This window comes from Quercus robur, chromosome 8 (genome assembly GCF_932294415.1).
Source record: "Quercus robur chromosome 8, dhQueRobu3.1, whole genome shotgun sequence".
NCBI classification, from domain to species: domain Eukaryota; kingdom Viridiplantae; phylum Streptophyta; class Magnoliopsida; order Fagales; family Fagaceae; genus Quercus; species Quercus robur.
The window spans coordinates 34,597,143-34,621,890 of record NC_065541.1 but is presented as its reverse complement, the minus strand read 5'-3'; the positions used below and the strand labels follow the sequence as shown (position 1 = coordinate 34,621,890).

Here is a 24,748-nt window from a genome sequence, read left to right as displayed (position 1 = left end):
ATGGCCAATTCATCCTCTCCCCCTTTATGTGAAAGAATCGAGCAAAAACACACAGTACAAAGATCCTTGGAAACCATTATCACCTTACTCCTTTCACTCCTCGTTTATCGTCTCCTCTCTTTCAAAGACCATGGTTTCACTTGGCTCCTTGCCTTCTTATGCGAGTTGTATTTCACTATTGGGTTCTTAATGTCATCACCAAATGGACTCCTGTGGACTACAAAACATACCCCGATCGCCTCTTGCAATGGTATGTCTAATTTCACATCTTTTCTTCTTCTTCTTCTTCTTCTTCTTCTTTTTGTGTGATTCACCACATTGCCTATCCTTTTTTATGACTCCCCAATAATTTTCAATTTTACGTAGCTTTTATGTACCAAAATGAGAACAAAATAAATAACGTATGCAACATGTTTAATGTTCATAACATCAAGTAGAGAATTTTATGAATAGGGTACCAGAGCTTCTTCCTCCGGTGGACATGTCTGTGACAACAGCAAACCCGGTGCTAGAACCAACTATCATCACAGTGAACACCGTGCTCTCTTTGTTGGCAGTTGATTATCCAGCTAACAAGCTTGCTTGCTATGTATCTGATGATGGGTGTTCCCCTCTCACACTCTACTCTCTCATTGAAGCCTCTAAATTTGCTAATCTTTGGGTACTATTTTGTAAGAAATACAATATTCAAGTTAGAGCTCCCTTCAGATACTTCTGTTCCTGTGAGTCCATATTGCCCGGTGACCATTCTCCAGGATTCCAAATGGAATGGAAAAAGATGAAGGTAATTGAGCCAGATTATGCTTGGAAATAGTACCATTTTAAAAAAATAAATAAATTTGACTGAAACTTAAATTTTGAATGTAGAGATAAGAGAAGGGTACGTAGGGAAGAAATTGGCCCAGAACTTGAATATTAGTGTAGAACTATTAAGATTATAACACATATTTAGTTTTAGTCATATGTCATTATTGCAACAAGTCCAGCTCACTAACTAGAGTCTTTTGGGTTAATATTGCAAAAGCTAAAGTTAATTTGCGTTATAGGAACTGTTGGAAGTTATTTGGCAGATTGAGGAGAGAGATTGAATTTCGGTATCACCATTGCCGAAATTCAGCCAAAAAGTAGGAGAGAGAAGAATCAAATGGAGGAAAGAGAAAATGTTGAATTTCGGCAACGTGAATGCCGAAATTCCACTGCCCAATTCTGCTGCCCGAGTGCTATGTGTCCGAGTGTGCTGTTTAAAAAAAAAAAGGCAATGGCGGCAATGCCATTGCCGAAATATGGGAATAAAAATTTTTTTTAGCAATTGTGGCAATGACATTGCCAAAAATGGGGAAGAAAAAAAAAAGTGGTTCCGAAATATCTGGAAGAGTAAAAAAAAGTTTCATGTCCACAATATTTTCACAATAAATCACATGTAATTAGTTATTATTAGTTCAAAAAAATTTGTGACAACTAATTGTGGCAATGGCATTGCCGAAATAGGAAAAAAAAAAATTTGTGGCAAACTAATTGTGACAATACCATTGCTGAAATAGGGAGAAAAATAAAAGTGACAAACTAATTAAGGCAATTGCATTACCAAAATAGGGAGAAAAAAAAATTGTCACAACCTAATTGTGGCAATACCATTGCCAAAATAGGGAAGTTTCCCTACCTATTTCGGTAATCCCATTGCCACAATTGCTAATTTTTTTTTTATTCCCCTATTTCAGCAATAGTATTGCCACAATTAGGTTGTAACAAATTTTTTTTTCTCCCTATTTTGGTAATGCAATTGCCTTAATTAGTTTGTCACTTTTATTTTTCTCCCTATTTCGGCAATGGTATTGTCACAATTAGTTTGCCACAAATTTTTTTTTTCCCTATTTCGGCAATGCCATTGCCACAATTAGTTGTCACAATTTTTTTTTGAACTAATAATAACTAATTACATGTGATTTATTATGAAAATATTGTGGACATGAAACTTTTTTTTACTCTTCTAGAGATTTCGGAACCACTTTTTTTTTTCTTCCCCATTTTCGACAATGTCACTGCCACAATTGCTAAAAAAAAAAATTTATTCCCATATTTCGGCAATGGCATTGCCGCCATTGCCTTTTTTTTTTTTCCAACAGCACTCCACACTCGAACACACAGCACTCGGGCAGCAGAATTGGGCAGTGGAATTTCGGCATCCACGTTGCCGAAATTCAACATTTTCTCTTTCCTCCATTTGATTCTTCTCTCTCCTACTTTTTGGCTGAATTTCGGCAATGGTGATGCCGAAATTCAGTCTCTCTCCTCAATCTACCAAATAACTTCCAACAGTTCTTATAACACAAATTAACTTTAGATTTTGCAATATTAACCCAAAAGACTCCACTAACTAAGTCCAAAAAATTATTGTTGAAAAAGAATCCCTCTATTTCAAATCTTAAACAATAATTCATTTTTTATGTGGTCTAATTTTTTTTTTTTTTTTTTTTTTTTGAGAATTATGTGGTCTAAATTAGATGTAGAGATTTCACTTAATTTAAAATTTAAAATTAAATTAAAGTTTGCCTCTATTCTCTTGTTAGGATGAGTATCACAAGCTAGAAGGAAAACTTGAATATGTTGCTCAAAACTCCGTACCATATGATAATTCTTCGGAGTATGTGCCATTCAAGAACATCGAGAGTAGGAACCATCCAACTATAACCAAGGTATAGAACATTTTATTTAGTTTCAATTAAATGCTTAGTTTTTTTCAGTGAAAACTTAATGCTTATGATCATCTGAATTGCAGAACAGGGACCATTTAATTGTCCTTTGGGTGGAGTGAAATATCAATAACTATGAAGCTCATCTATCAGTTTTAAATATTTTTTAAATGAATGGATAATTCCATTTCATAAGAAGAATCATTATAAAAGTTCTATTATTATGTTTTAAAACGTTGCCTTGCAATTCTTCTATAAAAATAAAATAAAAAATAAAAAGCCTGGCCTTGCAATTCTTCTCAAAAAAGCTTGGCCTTGCAATTCTTCTAAAAAAAATCGTGGCCTTGCATTAAATCAATAAGTATCTATTCTGCTCTATCAATGACTCTTTTTTTTTTCTTTTTCTTTTTTTGCTAACAAGCTCTATCATTCACTTATTGATTTAAGGCCAAAGTTCTATTACATTTACGAATGTTGATTTGGAAGCATGCATTTAATACTCACCCCCATAAAGTTTTTTTTTTTTTTTTGGTTGAGAATACACCCCCATAGAGTTTTAAGAGAGTATTCAAAATTTATTCAAAATGTTAGGACATTATTTTTAAATAAAGAAAATGACATTCTCTTTTAACTCTTTCTTTATATTTTTAATATTGGATAGGATGTTTGAGATTATGGAAGAGGTCAAAAAATCCTACAGCTTAAAAAAATAAAAATAAAAAAAGATGGGATAATTATAGTAAACCCACATGTGGTATAGGCCGTTTTCATTTTACCTACCTGTGGTTCAATCATTTACACTTTGCCTACCTGTTGTAACTTCCGTTAGGACTCTATTACGCACCTTTCCTTTTGCCGTTAGAAAAACAAATTTTTAAGAAAAAACAAACATAACAAAAATAAAAAAGTTAGGGTTTTTGATTGCTGAAGAACTTCTATGAGAATAAATTGGAGGAATACAAATCAAATATAAATAAAAAAATCCAATAGCTTCCAGACCCATCTCCTTCATTTATTTATTATTTTTTCTCCTTCTTCATCTCTATCTCTCTGACTTCTCCCTCTCTTCAAACCCAACCCACTCACGGCATCACCCACAATCCACCATTAACCAAAAACGATGCCATCGTAGTCGATGGCTGCAGCGAAAATTTCAATTTCAATTTCATTCCTCTCTGTTGAGTTCGAAGATTGTGTTTTGGGCAAGATGGCTTGGCGAGAGGGTGACTAGGAGAGAGATGGGTCGGCGAGAAGGAACAAAGATGGCTGACTGAATAGAGAGCTTCAGTGAGCGTGAGCGGCTAGTTAAGGAAGACGAATGAATCAAACCAATGTAGCAGCAGTGAACAGAGCAATGGTGGCGGTGAACAGAGCAATGACAAACGAATATTGCAACAATGCAAGTTCTAGCTTTGGCCACGGGTTCCTTCGCGTTGAGTTTGGCTCCGACTGTGACTTCAATCCGCCTCTCTCTCTCTCTCTCTGCTATCTTATTTTCTTTGTTGTGGGTGTAATGGGTCTGTGTTTGTGTTGCTAGGTGTGGTGGGTCTGGGTTTTGAAGAGGGGTTTGCTTTAGTTTTGGTTTGAGATTTGAAAGAGAACTAAGGTGAAGCCATGTATGATTTTTGTGAATAACTGAAAGTGTCTGAAAGGATTTTTGTGAAATTAGAGTAAAGCACTTTCAAGTGTAGGACTTTTGTAAATGTTTTTTAGGATTTATGTGAATATGAAAATTTTATTTGGATTGATTGGCTCAAGATTGTTCATACCAAGAGTAAGTGTGTTCTTGAACCCAAGCTACAAAAAGCCCCCTCTTTGATCTTGTTTGTTTGAGTTTTTTCTATTATTTTTTGTTTTTAGAGGAGAGAGACATAAAAGTGAAGATAAAATACACTTTTACCCCTGATTTTAACAAAGGTGGGTAACGGCTGGATAATGGATTGAATTTCAGGTGAGCAAAGTATAAATGATTGAACCACGGGTAGGTAAAGTGAAAACGGGTCATACCATAGGTGGGTTTACTGTAATTATCCCAAAAAAGATATTAAAGTTTTGAAATTTATAGGGTCAATTAATCATCATGCAAAATCGGACCAATGTATATCCTCATTTAAAACCCATTATCCTTGCCCAATTAATCATGGGAATTTTTTTTTTTTTTTTTTTTTTTTGATAAGATTAATCATGGGATTTAAACTAGAGCTATGTTCTATAGTATAAACACCATAATCCAAAATTTTACATTTATGTCATGGCAGGGCTGAGTTTTTATTTTTAAAATTAATCTTTATATAATATGAAAAGGAAAAAATTGAGAGGAATTTCAGTTAAGAATCGAAATTAAACTCTAATTTTTTTTTTTAAAAAAAGAAGGTTGCCTCTTTATTCTAATTGTATTCCAATTTTATGCTAAATTCCGTTTTAATTGTCTTATTGTATAATACTGAGTGTCTTCATTTTTTTTTTTTTTTTTTTTGAGAGAAAAGATAGTCTACTTATTTTATTAATTAAGGACTTGAAAAATCAGTACATACAAAAGCATCAATATCAGACGGAACAAACTCCATCCAAGCACAAAAAGGAAAAGATAGCCTTGTTCTTTGGGCCAAAGCATGCGCAACCACATTACATTGCCTTACCACGAGCGAAAGAAAAAACTCCTCAAGGAGCTAACATGAGATAACGTGTCCCTAGCCAAATGCCCAATAGATGAGTACTGTGAACCATCCCTCTGCAATTCCTTAATGATCAGCTCCGAGTCACCTTCAAAGTGGGATTCTTGCAACCCAATCTCCTTAACGAAAATCACAGCTAGCCTTGCTGCCAACATCTCCAAGCATTCCACGGAGTGTCTTCATATTTTAAATACACTACTAATTACAATTATATGAAAAGTGTCCTTTTACTCAATATATATATATATATATATATATATTTATATGCAAAGCGTCCTTCCAATTATACTTTAATAAGGGTTGGATTTTATCTCACTTCAATTTCTCACAAGTAAGCCTTTAGATTTGATTTTATTTACATTAATATATGTATTTTTTAGGACAAAATATGTTTATATTATTATTAAAAGTACTTAGCCAGTAAACTGTGTATGAAAGTTTAAAATATGATTTTATCTCAAAAAATAATTTTCTTTTTCTTTTATTTTATACCCTTTTTTTAGAATATTTTATTTTATACCTATATGTGTTAATTTTGATAATTATAGTAGACATTAATAAGTATTTATTATGACTATATTTGTATATGAAATATTAAATGTGATTTTTGATAATTATGGTAGCCATTAATAGGTATTTATTATTACTGTATTTTCTTATGTAACTATTAAATTTATAATTATGGTAACTATTAATAGGTTTTTTAACGGTTGTGTTTGATTATGGAAATATTTACTCTAGTATTTAAAGAAATAAAATGATATTTAAAGATTCTAATTGAGTGTTTAAATATAGAATAAAATTTAAATTCAACAAAAAAAAAAAAAAAAAGCTTAAAACATAAATTGCACCCTCTAAGTTTAACTAATATTCATTTTAGTCTTTTAACTTTACTTTCATTTAATTGAGTTCTCTAAATTTCAAGTTTATCCAATTCAAGCCTTCCGTCCAATTTCGTTAAAAATTTTCCTTTAAAAAAATATTTTTCTCACATGAAAAAAATCTATAAAATTTATAAAAATATTTTATAGATATATTTTGTGATAATTTTTTTTTTCAATTTTTTTTTCATTAGTTAATTCCTTACTTAACATCAATTTTTTAATGGAATTGGACGAAAAGCCTAAATTGAATAAATTTAAAATTTAGAGAACTCAAATGAACGAAAGTAAAGTTAGAAGACTAGAATGAATTTTAGTTGGTGTAATTTGCATTTTAGCCAAAAATATAATTTATAATATTGATGTGTAAAATTGTGTGGCCTCTGTAGCAAAATATCGTGAGTTTAACGAAAAGTAAAACATCTTCAATTTTATATATATTATGAATTTTGTGCCAATTATGCTTCATCGTAAACTTGCAACTAAACTTAAAAAATATAAAAAGACTCAATTCAAATTTATTATGCTTTGTGTAATGATATTATAATGAAAATGCTAGAATTGTAAACATTTTTTACAAACTGCTAATATGGTGAGTAGTTATTGATAAGTAAAAAAGTTATGTAAATAAATTCGTACCGTCTATTACTTATTACTATAGCGCTCCATTTATTTCAATGGAAAACCTTGTCTAAAGATAGTTTTCTATGTTTTCCAATGTTTAGTAGTATAAAAAAAAAATGAGTCAAAGAAAAACTATCATTGGTTAACGAAAAAAGTATGGCTTATTTTTAGAAATTGTTTTCCATTAAATATTTTTGGAAAACAACTTTATCTCATAGCAAGATAAATAAGAAAAGTTAGAAGATTATTTTTCAACTCCTTTAAGATTATTACCAATCATAGGAAAATGAGATAGTTTTATGGAAAATACTTTTTGAAAAATGACTTATTTTATAGAAAACATTTTTACCTAAACAAATAAAGTGTAAGTAAAAATGTTTGTGTGCATGTGGATGCCCTTCTGTAAAATACTATAAATGTATACAGTTTATTACTTATTAGGTAAAAATGTTATGTGGGTGGTATGCTTCTATATATGTAATTGTATAAATGTATACATTTTATTACTTATTAAGTAAAAATGTTATGCCTTTGTGTTAAAACCACTTTTTCTCTCCCTTGTGTGTATGTGTGTGTGTTTGTTTCTCAAAAAAAAGAATGGATAATTATCTCACATTGCTTAAGAGAATATGTTGTGTGTTGTATAACTTGACACATCCTCTCTTAAAAGTTATCATGACTTTTGAGTGGAGTTGTAGTATGTCTTTGTATTAAAATTCATTTCCCTCTCCCTTGTGTGTATGGTTGTTTCTAAAAAATAAAAAAAATAAAAAGAAAAAAAAAAAGAAGTAAAAATGTTACATGTGTGTGGTGTGTGCTGCAGATGCAAGATATAAGCTTTTTGTTTTTTTTTTTTTTTTTTTTTTTTTTTTTTTGTTCTTCTTTTGAGAGAGAGATATGCAAGATATAAGCTACTATATGTAAACAGAGAAGTTTGTGTATATAGAAATTCTTCCAAGAGTCATTTAGGCTAGGGGTGTAATCGGTTCGGTTCGGTCGGTGTTGGAGGCAATTTTTGCACCAAACTGAGAATTTCGGTTTTAACATATTCAACACCGAGACCAATTTGTAAGGGATTAATACCGGACCAACCAATTGCAATCGGTTTCAGTTTAGCTCAGTTGGGTTTCAGTGTTTAGGATGTGAGAAACAAAAGCAAGAAAAGAAGAAGAAGAAGATGGGTGTTTTGGGATAAAAATAGAAGACAAACTCATAGCAAAAATTCCAGAAGCTGATAGGGTCGTTTCGCTAGAACTACAAAGACCCAAATACACACACACACACACACACACACATTAAAAAAAAAAATTAAAAAAAAAAAAAAAACACTTCAATAAATGATTAAAAACTAAAACTTGGGAAATAGTTGTGGGGTTGTGATGAAAATTTTTTGACTTACTAGTATTGGTGAAAAGCGTGTTTTCTCATCTTCGTGCCCTTTGGGTCCTAAAAATTAAACACAAAAGCAAAAAAAATCATTATCAGTTACTAGCTATAAGAACAAAGCAATTCTTCTTTATGTTTTTTGGATATTGAGACTTATAAGGCCTTGGACTTTAACCATTACAGCGAAATTGCAAGCAAATTTAACGATTTCTGGCAAAGCCATGTGTTGGGTTGGATTAGCTTTTTTTGAAGCTTAGGATTTGGACTTCAAAGAGAAGAAAAAAAAAAGAATGAGGGTGAGGGCGTGAGGCACTAAGGCGGCAAAAGTGAAATGTAGAGAGTAGGGTTTTTTTTTTATATATATGTTTTAAGTTGATGTATAAAACGACATAGTTTTGTGTTATAAGGAGAGAAAAAATTAAAATGTTTTTAGCAAGGTTTGAACCTGGGTCAAGTATAGTCACACGCATGTCTTACTACTAAACTAGTGGTACTCACCTTGAAATATTTTGTATATAGTTATATTTAATACATATCGGTCAGTTTTGGTTCAGTTCGGACTTTTATTTTCTGAACCTGAAACCGAAACCGAAAATTTTGGTTTTCATTTCTGCAAACCGAAACCAAACCGAAATTTTGGACATAGTTCGATCGGTTTCGTCTGATTTTTTTGGTTTCTCAGTTTTTTGCACACCCCTAATTTAGGCTTTTACCTTTTGCAGGTTATATTGGAGAATAAGGGTGGTCATTCAAATGAGTTGCCACATCTAGTGTATATATCTAGAGAGAAGCGATCAAATTTTCCACATCATTACAAAGCTGGTGCCATGAATGTCTTGGTAAGAAATTCCTTGCCAAATGAGCATTTAACTTGCTCTAATGGGAATCAGTCCAATTCAGTACACTACAAACGAGATCAACATAGTTAGTCATTTTCTTATAATAATAAAATAAAATAAAAAACATAGCTAGTCATTTAGTTAATAAAATATCTTATAAAAAAAGTTAATAAAATATAACCTAATATAGGTACCATAAAAATTTCCCCTTCAAAAAATTTATTATATTCTTTTGTAAATGATGGTCTATCAATTTGTATTGGTACTCCCTGTTATGAAAATCATTGACAACCTTTTTTTTATATGAATGTAGACAAGAGTATCTGGGCTAATGACGAATGCACCTTATATGTTAAACGTGGACTGCGACATTTGCCAATAATCCACAAATTGTTCTCCATGCAATGTGTATGATGCTTGGTTTTGAACACGAAAGTGACTGTGCGTTTGTTCAGTGCCCCCAAATCTTCTATGATGTACCGAAAGATGACCCATTTGGGAGCTAAATGCTTGCTTCATTAGAAGTGCGTGAAGAAACAAATAAATAAATTGCAAATTTAGTTATAGAAAATTTGCAAATGAAATAACTTAGTTTATGTTTTGCAATCAAGTATCAACCTCTTGGTTTGCATTAATCGATGCAGACAATCGGGCATGGAATGGGTGGGATCCAAGGACCTTGCTACGCAGGAACTGGGTGTTTTCATAGACGCAAAATTGTCTATGGTTTATCCCTCAATAATGCAGATTCTAAAGGTACAAATCGTTTTTCAAATATATATGAGTAATGTTAATGTTATAAAATTTATTACAATTTGTGATGAAATAACATTTTCGTATATACTGATAAACAAAGTTTAGTTACAAACTTAGTTAGTTGTAGTCTAAACCAACAATAGGGACAGATTATCTTTCTATTGTTGGCTACATGCAACCAAGTCTATAAACAAATTTTATTCTATATGAATTAAGTATGTATAATGCTATGAGCCTTGTAACTCAACTCACACCCAAATTTGAAATGTCAAAGGTTAAAATTTTCTTCCTCATTACTATAACTATCAAATTATCAAAAGACAAAATGTGATATAGTACATCCCTTAGGGTACATTCTTGTGGTGTGCTTAATGCTTCAATGGACTTGAAGAACATATTATTATTAACTAAATTCAATTTACCCTATTATAGGTCCTTCAGATTTTTTGGTGTTATGAACAGGAAGTGAAATAGTTTTTGGTCAAAGTTTAGGATACCATGCCATTTTCTTTTATATGTATATATGTGTGTGTCTATATATATATAAACGTGATACACTAACCAAATACATGCCATGCATGCGAAATTTAAGAGGCTAGAAGTAAATGGTAACCAAATTGTAACATACTTTGTAGACTTCAAACTATTTCTTGTTGCAATTGCTGTTTAAATTAAAGGTAAACTTTATATTCGATATGTAAATGTGTCTTCATTATTTTCCCTATTGATAAATGAATGAAGGATTTTATATATTGAGCTAAGAATATTATGAAATGATATATACACACAATATATTTGAATTTTTCTAGGAACATTGTAAGAAAAGGCATTAGAAGAACAATTTGAAAATTCCATAGAGTTCGTAAAATCAGCCTCTCAAATTCTATCTGGGTTGGATGGAAAGACAAATCATCCTCACGATATTCCGAGTCCCATTGAGGCGGCATACCAAGTTGCAAATTGTGGCTATGAACGTGATACAGCCTGGGGTAATAAGGACAGAGAAACTATATTGTCTTATTTTTCCTACCATGAGAGAGAGAGCTATAAAATTTTTATATGATCTAGAGTTTCTGATCTTAGTAAATTTAGTGAAAAATAGAGAGAAAAGAGAGAAAATCAATTGAGAGATTTCGGTCGTTCAGTAGAATGAGCTACATATAAATAATATCCAATGAAAATCCTCTATCACACGCAGAGTATTTCACCTTAAGTTTCACCAATTATAATATTTCAATTATTTGAAAAAATAAAGGAACATATGACCAACTGCAATTGATAGAGCATAAAACAGAATAATTAAATTGGGGTAAACGAGTTTTATTTACAAACATGAGCTATTGTCCGTAACACTCTATCCATATAAATATTGTTTTGAAGTGATGTTCAATTCTTTTTTGAATGGTAAATGTTTGCTAGTTTTAAATTTGTATATTGGTTTTTTTTTTTCAACAATATTACAGACACTCAATTTTCACAATTTGTTTACTTGTTCAACTGTGAGTGATTTATCAAAAGTAATAGGTCCATATAAATAGGAGCGGGAAAATAATGTTCATTACTCATAATTACACACATCAACATATTATAAAATTGGATACATATAGGATTGAATGTCTCCCTAGAGATTTTTTTTTTCTTCCTTTGGTTTTTTGCAAAATTAATGGGGTTTGTGCACCATACAAAACAAGAGTTGATTTAGGGAAATCTTTCCCAAGCTAGGTTGGTTGGAGATATGGATCAGCAACAGAAGATGTCCTCACAGGAATGAAGATCCATGCAAGGGGCTGGAAGTCTGTATTCTGTATGCCAAACCCACCGGGCTTCCTAGGATGCTCTTCCCTAGGTGCGCCATTTTCAATGATTCAAAGGAAGAGATGGGCCACAGGCCTCCTTGAGATCCTATTTAGCAAATACTGTCCCAGCTTTGCCACCCTCACTGCCAAGCTCCAACTCAGGCAATGCTTGGCTTGTATATTTATCCTCACATGGGGACGATCATGCATTCCTGATATGTGCTATTCTGCACTACCCGCCTATTGCCTCCTCACCAACTCACACTTCTTGCCCAAGGTATATAAGCATTATTATATTGGAAAATATTTGGCTCGAAACATGTTTGGATATATCTTACTCCAACTCCATGATTTGATTATTAAAGGGATCATCTATATGTAGTTTTAGTTACATGACCTTTTAACAAATCATGTATTATAATGATTTATAAGATGAGTATACATAGTAGGTTAAATCCTAGACTAACCATACATTAACTATGGTTAATACATTTGTAGTACAAGAAAAAAACTTGGCTTGTACACAAGTTAAGATTGAACTTAGGACTATACTAATGGGCTAATATATATCTCTAACATAAATGAATCATATATATGACTTTTTTAAATAATATACATGAATGTTATTATAAATTATCACATAATGGATTGGAAAATATAGCTTCAAAAAATATTTACATCATGTTGTGGGCCAAAAGTCCTTTTTTTTCTTTTTTTTTTTTTCTTCTGTAAGCCATTTTATTCATTTTAAAAAAATATATAAAATAAAATTATACATGCAAGTACAAGAGCCAGCTTCATATTTGCTTGTTGCTCTATTTTTCATTCACAACTTGTATAATATATTTGTTTTTCTTTGATAAGGATAAAAATAGTACTTACTTATATAAAGCATAAAGCTGACGATTTTAGATAAAGCCATCAAGCTGACGGATACAGTTACAACCGTTAGCTTCCCCTTGTAAGAGTCAACGAATGATGTTCTAAATTGGGGCAATGAGGGGAGTCCGTAAGACACACCTAAAGGCTGACGACATCAACAAACTGACGCCGGTAAGGTTGAAGGAAATAAATAAGCTGACGACCCTAATGCAAGTTTACTTGCTGCCCACAATTGCATATATAAAGAAATGCCTTGCCTTCCACGTTTGATGCTATTCAAAGGATCCTTATAAGGAAAGGATCCCGCCAAATATGCCCAAGAAGACTCCTATAAGGAAAAGACTTCCGCACCAAGGAAAAGATGTCAACCTTCAACTACTATAAAAGCCCCAATACCCTCACTAGCCAAGGTACACATAATTCACCCCTCTCTAGCACTCTAGAGTTGTAAGAAGTTCTAACTTGACCTTCGGAGGGTACTTGGCCGGCACCACACCGGTGCTCTCTGCAAGGTCTTCTCTTTTGTGTTGTGCAAGTGCTATTTCGAGTGCGCAAGTACCTATGGCTCACTGGTGACTTTTTCAGCATCATCAATTGGCACCATCTGTGGGAAAGTTGTTTGACTGAATTTATAAGTCATAGCAAGCGCTTCCCGAACAAAGAGTTGCATGGTACTTACTCGATCAATGGTGACCACCAACAACGTTCACGAAGACGAGCCGCGACCATATGCTCTCGAAAGACAAGTGCAGACTCTAGCCGCGGCCGTGGAGCGCCTCACCAAGCAAAACCAGATTTTGGAAGAACAGCTACGACGGAAGGTAGGACACGGTGCTCAGGAAGAGGACCAGGAGGATACCAGCGCCGAGCGACGAGATCAGGAGGGACCGAAGGGTAGTAATGCCCCAAGCAATCCGGAGAGACAAAATGTAAGCCTCTCATCCCTCACGGATGTGACTCCGCCACCGGTATTTCAAGCTATAAAGGAACAGATGGAAGTTATGATGAACGCCCTCAGAAGACGAGTGTCCAGCGATCTTGACGATCTCGTTAACCGAACTAACTCACCGTTCACCGCCTCCGTCAATTCTTTCCCCCCCTCCGTCAATTCTTTCCCCCTACCGCATAAGTTTCGCATGCCACAGATAGATAGCTACGACGGAGTCAAGGACCCTCTAGATCACCTAGAGACCTTCAAGACCTTAATGCACCTTCAAGGAGTAGCTGATGAAATCATGTGTAGGGCCTTCCCCATAACGCTGAAGGGTGCGGTAAGAATTTGGTTCAGCCGCTTGACGCCCAGACCCATTAGCACTTTCAAAGAGTTAAGCGCTCAGTTTACCGCACACTTCATCGGGGGACACAGGTATAAAAGGTCTACGACTTGCTTGATGAGCATCAAGCAGCGAGAGGACGAGACACTGAGATCCTACATATCCCGCTTTAATAAGGAAGCACTCTCGATCAACGAAGCCGACGATAAGATACTTGAAGCGGTCTTCACAAATGGGCGCTGCTAGCTCGAGAAGAAAAGCCCAAGAAAAGGGAGAAACAAGAAGACCTGCGGCAAGACCAAGGGTGGAAGATGGCAAGAATAGGAGACCAAAGGGATGAAAGGCGCTCCAAGCCCCCAGGAGGAAGGTTCACAACCTTCACCCCGTTAATTGCCCCAATAGACCAAGTCCTAATGCAAATAAAGGACGAGGAGGCCCTGACCTACCCCGGAAAGCTGAAGGGAGATACTAACAAGCGATCGAGGGACAAATATTGTCGCTTCCACCAGGACCACGGTGATGACACGGCTGATTGTTACGACCTAAAACAGCAGATCAAGGCCCTTATCAAGCAAGGGAAATTGCAGAAGTTCGTTAGAAAGGAGAGAGCGGATCCACCTCCTCAAGAGCAGCCCCACCAACGGGATAATAAACGCCCTAGGCCCCCCATAAGAGACATTAGGATGATCATAGGGGGAACAGCAACTACTGGGTCGTCAAAGAAGGCTCGTAAAACTTACCTCAGGATAGTCCAAAGCGTCCAGCTGACGGGCACCGTGCCAAAGATAGCGCGGACGGAAGGCCCCGTCATTGGGTTCTCAGAAGAAGATGCACGACGGCTTCACCATCTACATGATGATGCGCTTGTTGTAAGCATTCAGGTAGAGGACTACAACATGCACCGGGTGCTAGTCGACAATGGCAGCTCGGCGGATATCCTATACTACCCAGCATTCCAGCAAATGGGGATCGACAGAGAACGATCGATTCCGACAAACGCCCCCCTCATTGGCTTTGGAGGAACAAGGGTGTTCCCCTTGGGTGTGGTTAGATTATCTGTCACGATAGGTGACTACCCTCAGCAAATCACCAAGGACGTAACATTCCTAGTGGTCGACTGCTCGTCCACCTACAATGCTATCATCGGACGACCCACCCTCAACTCGTGGAAGGCTGCAACCTCGACCTACCACCTAATGATTAAGTTTCCTACCGAGTATAGAGTGGGAGAGCTACGCGAAAATCAGGTGGCTGCACGCGAATGCTACGTAGCCATGATGGAAATGGATGACCACCTCCAAGCTATAAACATAGAAGAACACCGCACCACAACGGAGCCCATAGAGAAGCTTGAAGAAATACTTCTCGACGACTCCAATCTCGACCGAACAACCAAAATTGGGACCTTCGCTAGTCCCACGGTCCGTCAGGCACTCACGACCTTTCTCAGAAGTAATCAGGATGTATTCGCCTGGAGTCACGAAGACATGCCAGGGATAGACCCTTCAGTCATGGTACATAGGCTGAATGTGTCGCCTTCCTTCCCACCCATTCGACAGAAGAAGAGGGTGTTCGCCCCGGAGTGAGATCAGGCCATAGCGGAAGAAGTCTGCAAACTACAGGAGGTAAGTTTCATTAGGGAAGTTTACTACCCTAATTGGCTGGCGAACATAGTGATGGTTAAGAAAACTAGCAGGAAGTGGCAGATGTGCGTGGACTTCACCGACCTTAACAAAGCCTGCCCCAAAGACAGCTATCCCCTCCTGAGGGTTGACGTTCTAGTAGACTTTACAGCTCGACACTAGCTGTTAAGTTTTATGGACGCTTTCTTGGGTTACAACCAAATCCGAATGCATGAAGTTGATCAGGAGAAAACTTCATTCGTAACCAGCCAAGGCCTCTTTTATTATAAAGTGATGCCATTCGGCCTGAAGAATGTGGGCACAACATACCAAAGGCTTATGAACAAAATGTTCGCACAGCAAATCGGGAGGAATGTCCAAGTCTATGTTGACGACATGCTGGTAAAAAGCCGAAGGGAGGAAGATCACTTGGAGGACCTCAAGGAAACATTCAACACCCTTCGTTCTTACAACATGAAGCTCAATCCAGGAAAGTGTGCCTTCGGAGTAATGGCGGGAAAATTCCTAGGATTCATGGTATCTCAAAGGGGCATCGAGGCCAACCCGGACAAGATCCGCGCCATAATGGAGATGGCACCCCCAAGAAATGTGAAGTACAAAGCCTCAACGGAAAAATAGCAGTACTAAATAGGTTTGTGTCGAGGGCAAAGGACAAGTGTTTGCCTTTCTCCTGCACGCTGAAGAGATCATTCGAGTGGACTGCCGAATGTCAGTAGGCGTTCGAGGAGTTAAAAGCTTATCTCTCTTCACCACCACTGCTAAGTCCATCGCAGCCGGGAGAAGAACTTTTCCTCTATCTGCCTGTCTCCCCTACAGCTGTCAGCGCGGCCTTGGTTAGAGAAGAAGAAAAAGTACAAAAGCCCGTATATTACGCGAGCCGGGCGCTTTGCGGTGCCGAAAAAAGATACCCACCTATGGAAAAACTTGCCTTTGCATTAGTTACGACAGCTCGCAAGCTCAAGCCATACTTTCAAGCCCACACGGTGAACGTCCTGACCGACAAGCCCCTACGACGGGTGATAAGCAACCCTGAAGCTGCGGGTCAATTAGTGTTATGGGCCATAGAACTGAGCGAGATTGATATCCAATACCGCCCGCGGACCGCAATCAAAGGACAGATTGTCGCAGACTTCATAGCAGAATTCACCCACGACAAAGACAAGGGGGTAGAAGAATCGCCTCAGTGGAGCATACATACGGATGGATCATCCAATAAACAGGCCGGAGGGGGCTGGCATCATACTACTGTCATCCGAAGGAGACACGGTTGAATGCATGGTTCGTCTCGACTTCCCCACCACCAACAATGAAGCGGAGTACGAAGCATTAGTAACAAGCCTCGACCTCGCTAAAGCAACGGGAGTCGCGAGCGTAGTCATTTACTGCGACTCTCAGGTCATTGCTAACCAAGTGAATGGAGACTATGAGTGCAAGGGCGAAAGGATGAAGAGATACCTTGATCAAGTGAGGAGAAGAGTAGACGACCTAGAGGCCAAAATCATCCAAATCCCCAGAGGGGAAAATAAGTAAGCCGACCGTCTTGCCAAAGCTGCTTCAGCAAAACATATGATCACCCCCGGTAACGTACTCTCTTTTGTTCAGCTTTCTCCACTAATAGATTCCGACGACATACAGGAGATAGGCTCTGACAGTAATTGAACCACACCACTAGTCTTGTACTTGAAAAACGGGGTCTTGCCAGATGGGAAGGAGGCTGTAAGAAAGCTGAAGGTCCAGGCAGCGAGATTTGTCTTGATAAAAGATGTCCTGTACAAAAGAGGCTTCTCCCGTCCATATCTGAGATGCTTGGGTACGGAAGAGGCAGACTATGTCATGAGGGAGGTATACGAGGGGATTTGCGGAAAGCATTCGGGGTCACGATCATTGGTACACAAGCTTGTGCGAGCAGGGTATTATTGGCCCACCATGCAGAAGGATGCCCAGGCTTATGTCAAGACCTGCGACAAATGCCAAAGGTTCAGCAATATTATTAGACAACCAACCAAAGAGTTGACCCCAATGTCGGTCCCATAGCCATTCACTCAATAAGGAATAGATATTATGGGACCATTCCCTACAGCATTACGACAGCTAAAATTCCTGGTAGTGGGCATTGACTACTTTACAAAGTGGGTGGAAGATGAAGCCTTGGCCACCATCACGGAGAAAAATGTGCAGAGTTTCATCTGGGAATGCATCGTATGTAGGTTTGGCATCCCTAGAGTCTTAGTCTCGAATAACGGGAAGCAATTCGACAACGACTCCTTCCGGGACTTTTGCTCATAGTTAGGGATACGAAACCACTACTCCTCCCCTGCCCACCTTCAAGCTAACGGACAGGTAGAAGTCACGAACCGACCCTTGCTCAAAATTATCAAGACTCAGCTCGAAGGGGCAAAAGGTATATGTCCTGAAGAGTTGCCAAGCATAGTATGGGCATACAGGACAACGGCAAGGATGCCCACGGGAGAAACACTGTTCCGGTTAACATACGGGAGCAAAGTAGTCATCCCGGCCGAAGTCGGACTCACAAGCTACAGGGTACACAACCGTGACGAGAGTACGAACGATGAGGCCATGCGACTACAGCTTAACCTAGTAGACGAAGTCAAGGCGACGGCAGAATAAAGGCTCGCACGGTACCAAGACCGCATGACCAAGCATTACAACTCCCGGGTCCAACACAGAGACTTCCAGGTTAGGGATCTCGTTCTCAGGAGAGTAATGGGCGCTGCTAGAGACCCTACCCAGGGGAAGCTCGGCCCCAATTAGGAAGGACCTTACCGAGTCACGTCATGGTAGAGGAAATGCACTTACCACCTGGAGACGTTGGACGGATAGAAGCTGCCGCATCCATGGAACACCGAGCACTTGCAGAAATATTACCAGTAGTGATGGCGGCATGAAGACCAACCCCCCCCCCCTTTTTTATTTACAGTTCACTATAGCAAATTTTAGTTATACTCCTCAGTTTTATCATTTACTTTAGTTTTCGCAACAATACCTCTTTTTCATTTTAAGCCCAAAGGGCAAGGTTTGGTTTTCGAACTATTTTTATTTACGAATGCATAGCAATAAGAGGAGTTTATTCAAAAATTGCTGAAGTTTCTATTTACAAATCTACAGTCCGTAAAAGTGGACAATTTGAAGTTCACAAAAGTGGACAACTAAAGTAGACGGCTAAGTCCACAAGAATGGACAGTTTGAAGTTCACAAAAGCCGACGGTCTCACCAAATGGATGAGACTATAAAATGAGGTCATTAAGTCCATAATATGGACGGAAGCCAAAAAGCTTACGGTCTCACCAAATGGATGTGACTATAAAATGAGGTCATTAAGTCCATAATATGGACGGAAGCTAAAAAGCTAACGGTCTCACCAAATGGATGAGACTATCATAACATGGACAAGGTTATAAAACCGATGGGCTTACAAAAATGACAAGGTCATTAAGTCCATAATATGGCCAGAAATTAAAAAGCCGACGATCTCATTAAAATATGTGAGATCATAAAAATAACAAGGTCAATTAAATTCCATAAAATGGACAAGGCTATAAAGCCGACGGGATAGTAAAAACGACAGAATCGTTAAATACATAACATGGGTGAAGCTACAAAGCTGACAGGCCTATGAAAAATAATGTTCCTTACAAGTCTACAAAATGGACAAGGTCATAAGGTTAGCAACACAATCAAATGCCCAGAGGTAAAGCTCATGAAACCGACGAGCTTATGAAACTCAAAAGGATGAGATGGACAGGCTCAAAAAAAGAACATAAGTTACACAAAGCCCGTGTCAACAGATTTTTCTTTTGAACAAGTCCACCCTTAAAAGTTAACGGGTTTCCTAAAATAGATAGGATTACAAGCCGACGAATTCATCCAACACAATCATCGATTAAAAAGTAGAAAACGACAGAAGTAACATGCCATATAATAAAATAAACTGTCTACAAATAAAAGCCTAAAAAGCCAAAGGGGCACTTAAACAATTGTTTGCAAAATAAGTGAAATACACATAGAGAAATTAGGTAGCAGGAGTGTCAGCAGGAATCCCATCAGCAGGGTTCCCGTCATCTACAAACACCGTTGAAGGGTTGGAAGCAGGAGTATGAGGAGGATTGGCAGCAGGTTGGGCGAGAACGACGACGCTGTCATCCTTTGGAGGAGGATTGGACTCAGGGGAGCCGTCACCTTCATCATACATCGTAATCCCAGATAGCTCCAGCTCTGGAAAAACTGACGCAACTTGTTTAAGGCAATCATCAAACTCAGTGCCATAATAATCTGCATAAGAGTCAATAAATGATTGCGACGCCTTAAATTCTTGGACAGCTTCAGTCCTAGCCGTCTCCACCTTTTCGCACAAAGCCGTCACCTGATGCTGCAGCTTCTCCTTCTGACGATCAGCCTCCTCCAGCTTCCCCCTTACCTCCTTCAGGTCATTATTTGGCATACACATGGCCTCCTTGTATTGCCCCTACTCATTCATCAAATTTGCATTATGTTTCCTAACCCGGCCGACGACCCCCTCCTTGGCAACACAACAATCCTCAAGGGCCTTAACACGCACCAAGGCCTAAAAAAGACACAGGCGTCAGTCAAATGAATCAGAAAGAAACGAAACCAACTTAACCTGAGGGAGCGAGCATACCCTAGCAAGATCGAAAAGAGCTGACGCCCCTAAGTCCTCCGTCCCTAACAGATCGCAAGGCCCTATATCTGTCGGCTTTATGAAGGACCCCACTTCCCCGACGGCATAATCCTTGTGGGTTAGAAGGCAACGAGGGCCCTCGATGACGGGACCAGAGGAAGTCATTACCCCCTTGCCCGCACCATGGCTTGGCTTAAGGGGTGACTTCCTCTTCGGTGAGACGTCCCCAGGTGTGACGGCAGCCTTTTTGGGTGAACGGTCGTCATTCCCGTCAGGTTTCCTTTTCAAAACCTTAGTGACGGTCTTGGGGGATGACGAGGTTCCCCCTTCTGCCTCCTTCGCCTTCTTTTCTTCTTTTTTACGGGCTGTAGCAGCCCTCGCCCTTTGCTTAGCAGATTCCGTCTCTGCACAAAATAACTAACAATTATTACAACAGATGGGATGAGTAAACTGACGGAGGTAATAAAGAATTTACTCACGTCGACGAGAGAAATTGTCCAGTCTGCGAGTTTCAGCCGACGGCTCTGGACCCCCGCAATACAGGTGAATAGTGTCAAGGGTAATCAAGTCCCTACACTTTTGTTCCTCCAAAAGGATTTCAAGAACCCGACGGATGAACGCCTCCTGCTCGACAGTTATATGTGGATGGCTACAGGCTGAAGAAACAAAACAAAGACATTAAATCACTAAATGGAGTAATAAAAGACTAAAAGCTGACGGTAAAACAAAAGTTGTCAGTATCAAAACCTAAGGCTTTAACTAATGCCCAGGTGTTATCAAAACCACGAGGCATGGTAACCCACTTTTCTGGGCGGCATACCCAGTCAGACCCCTCAAGGAAAAAATATCTACTTTTCCAACTCCTGTTAGAATCTGGCATATCAAATACAAGTCTTAAGTCCTTCTCCCTGACGGAAAAATGATAAGTTCCTTTGGACAAAACAATCTGACGGGGTTTGTAGCAGTAGAAGAACTTATCTAGGGAAAGCTGACAGTTCCCACTGCTCAGACGGCCCCATAAAACCTCAGCTCCAATAAAAGTCCTCCAAGCATTGGGGGCAATCTGGCTGACAGATAGCCTTATAAAGTCAACAAGCTGACGATGCAAAGCCGTCAGTGGCAGCCTCAATCTGGCAACAAGCACGGCATCATACATGCCGACGTCTGTAGTCCTCCCTATATAGCACTTTTCCTTTTTCCTAGGGAGACGGATTGAAATGTGGTCTAGGATTTGGAAACGGGTACGTAATTCTTTGAAAACCTTTTCACTCATTTTAGGCAAAAATTTGTTGACGGTCCAATCCTCAGGAAGGATGAAGGGACGGTTTCCTCTGGGACTTACTGAAGCCTCTTCATAGGACTCCTCGTCACCCTCATCCTCCTCCTCATCTCCGTCACTCTCTCGCCCCCCTTCAATCTCACCTACTACTTTCTCCCCAACTCCCTCAACATAGTCTTCTACATCGTCGCTAGGAGACTGGGCTAACATTTCTCTTCCTGACGACTCAGAAAAGCCGTCGGACTCTTGACCTAAGCCAAAAACTTCATCGTAGCCCGCTCCATCGCGGACTGACGACTGGTCACTCGACGCGTCACTTGACATTTGACTACCTACAAGTGACGGATCCATTTTAAGTACCTAAATTGACGTCATCACTAAGAAATTGTTCAGCTAGAGAAAAAATGCAAAGAAAGATGGAAAAAGAACTTACAGGTGAATAAGTCTTGGAGGAAAAAATGGCCTAGAAAATGACGGCGTTAGCAACAGGTGACTAATCAGCAAAAGCAAAGGCGACGAGCTCTCTCTCTTGAAATATCAGCAAGGTTGAAATAGAGGAATGAGGAGAAGGATGCGTGGAAGGCGAGGCAACGCCCTTGTCCAGAAACGAGGCCAACGAGAGCGTGCCACGTGTCCAAGCATTAAATGGCTGGCGGCTTGAGGAATCACTCATAAATAATTTTCCCGCTCCTCTGAACCAAAAGATAGTTAACAAAAACTTAACTCCACAACCCGTCAGTTTAAAACGACGAGGATGTAGAGTAGGGGGCAGCTGATAAGGATAAAAATAGTACTTACTTATATAAAACATAAAGCTGACAGTTTTAGATAAAGCCATCAAGCTGACGAATACAGTTACAACCATCAGCTTCCTCTTGTAAGAGTCAATAAATGATGTTCTAAATTGGGGCAATGAGGGGAGTCTGCAAGACACACCTAAAGGCTGACGACATCAACAAACTGACGCTAGTAAGGCTGAAGGAAATAAATAAGCTAATGACCCTGATGCAAGTTTACTTGTTGCCCACAATTGCATATATAAGGAAATGCCTTGCCCTCCACGTTTGATGCTATTCAAAGGATCCCTATAATGAAAGAATCCCGCCAAATATGCCCAAGAAGACTCCTATAAGGAAAAGATTTCCGCACCAAGGAAGAGATGTCAACCCTCCACTACTATAAAAGCCCCAGTACCCTCACTAGCCAAGGTACGCATAATTCACCCCTCTCTAGCATTCTAGAGTTGTAAGAAATTCTAACTTGACCTTCGGAAGGTACTTGGCCGGCACCACACCGGTGCTCTTTGCAAGGTCTTCTCTTTTGTGTTGTGCAGGAGCTATTTTGAGTGCGCAAGTACCTGTGGCTCACTGGTGACTTTTTCGGCATCATCATTCTTCAATCAGGTCTATCAATTCGTGCATGGTGGAACCATTTGAGAATGAACAAAATAACTTCAGCATGTGCACAGTTATTTGGAGTTTTAAGTGTGATACTCAAGCTCTTGGAATTATCTGAGATTGTCTTTGAAGTCACAAAGAAAGACCAATTTGCATCAAGTGATAGTGACAATGTTGACGCTGGCAGTTTCACCTTCGATGAGTCCCCAATTGTCATACTAGGCTCAACTCTTTTGATGGTGCAATTGAGTGCATTGGTTATGAGCTTGCTAGGGTTGCAACCACCAGTTCAAGGTGTGTATGGATCAGGCCTTGGGGAGGTCATGTGTAGTGTGTTTGTGGTATTATGCTTTTGGCCATTTGTGAAAGGCCTCTTTAGGAAAGGAAAATATGGGATTCCTTTATCCATCATATGCAACTCAACTGCTTTAGCATTGCTTTTTGTACTGTTGTCAAGAAGGGCATCCATGGGTTGAAGATTTTGTTGAGTCCAAACACAACAAAAATTACTGCATCCTCACAACGTTCCTAAATTTTTGTGAACTTTTTATTGTGTTCTTAACTTTATTGGATTTTTTTTTTCACATGGATAATGGATGCTAATTTAAATTTATTTCATAAAAACTTGGATTTTAATTTTGCTGATTTATCAATAAAGAGTATGCAGTAGAACTGTAATGGGAATAGTTTAATCCAAGCTATTTTGGAAATCAAAAACCACAACAACAAAACCATAAAAATAAAAAATAAAAAATAAAAACTGTCATTATAACTAATTTTGATTTATAGAAAAAGAACAAAGTTTTCCTCCAAACCTGAATCTTCTTCAACTCATTATGTAATGATTTATAGAACTATTCACGTGTAGTGTTAACAAGCCACGTGAACATATATAAATTAAAGAATACAATAAAGTATAAAATTAACTAATCAAAACATTCAAAAAGCATACAACAATTAGGAAATTAAAGAGATTAAAATAAAACAGAATGAGACTAACATTATCATTATGGAATTGAATCCCTACCTCTCTTCTTTACTATTATGATCTTAGTGTTTGTGGTGGACTTCTTTTGTATCCTAGACTGGACTACTCCTATCGTACTGGCCCAATGATTCTGGGGTAGGAGAGTTGGGACTAGCTCAATTGAAACTCACCTTAAACCAGGTTGTGCGCAAGCTAGGACCCCTGGTAGGGATCTTTGTCACATGCCTACAGCAGGAAATACTGTCTCAAAAAATGTTATGGTACGAAAAACATAACACAGCAAGATAGCCAAAATATTCTAACTAAAGTACTTGCTGACCAAAGATAAAGTTTAAACAATTTTGCAAAAGGAGAATATGATAATGTGAGTATGGCAAAAATGAATCAGTAACAAGAAAAATAGAGTTAGCGCTTGAACATTCATAATAAAAGAAGAAAGGGGGTTAGCCTACTAAACTTGAATCCTTAGCAGATTTAAGTCCAAGAAAGGAACCAATCTCCAATGTGGGTAATCTCACAGGGGGATCCTGCCATAGAAATTACCTACTTTGGAAAATGGAACTAAGTGGCTTAATCTCAAATTCTTAACTTGCTACAGAGTAGGCTTTTGAGAGGGAGAGAAGTGAGTAGCATATTGGTGCATGCTTTCCATTCCTCACACTCCTATTTGCTTCCTCTCGGTTTTCTTTTTTCTTTTTCCTTTTTTGTTTTATCTTCTGTGTTTATTTCTGTGTTTTCTACTTCTTTGTTTTTCTGTGTTTTCTACTTATTAGGACATATGTGATTTAATGTTAGGAACATATGTCAATATAGAATTGGCTAATCCTTTGACAAAACATACTTTACTTGCAATTGGGTAGATCTAGGATATGTTTAATGCTTCAAGGAACAAGGTTTCAAGATTAAGTGTTAAAGCCATGCAAGTCTATCCAAGAAACAAGTGAAGAAGTGATGGATTTTAAAGCTCAACAGCTAGTATCT

At 38.2% G+C, this 24,748-nt stretch overlaps 1 pseudogene; it reads left to right on the top strand.

Annotated features, from left to right (window-relative positions):
• On the top strand, window positions 1–23,255 carry LOC126696204 (cellulose synthase-like protein B4; annotated as a pseudogene).
• Window positions 23,256–24,748: the final 1,493 nt, after the last annotated feature.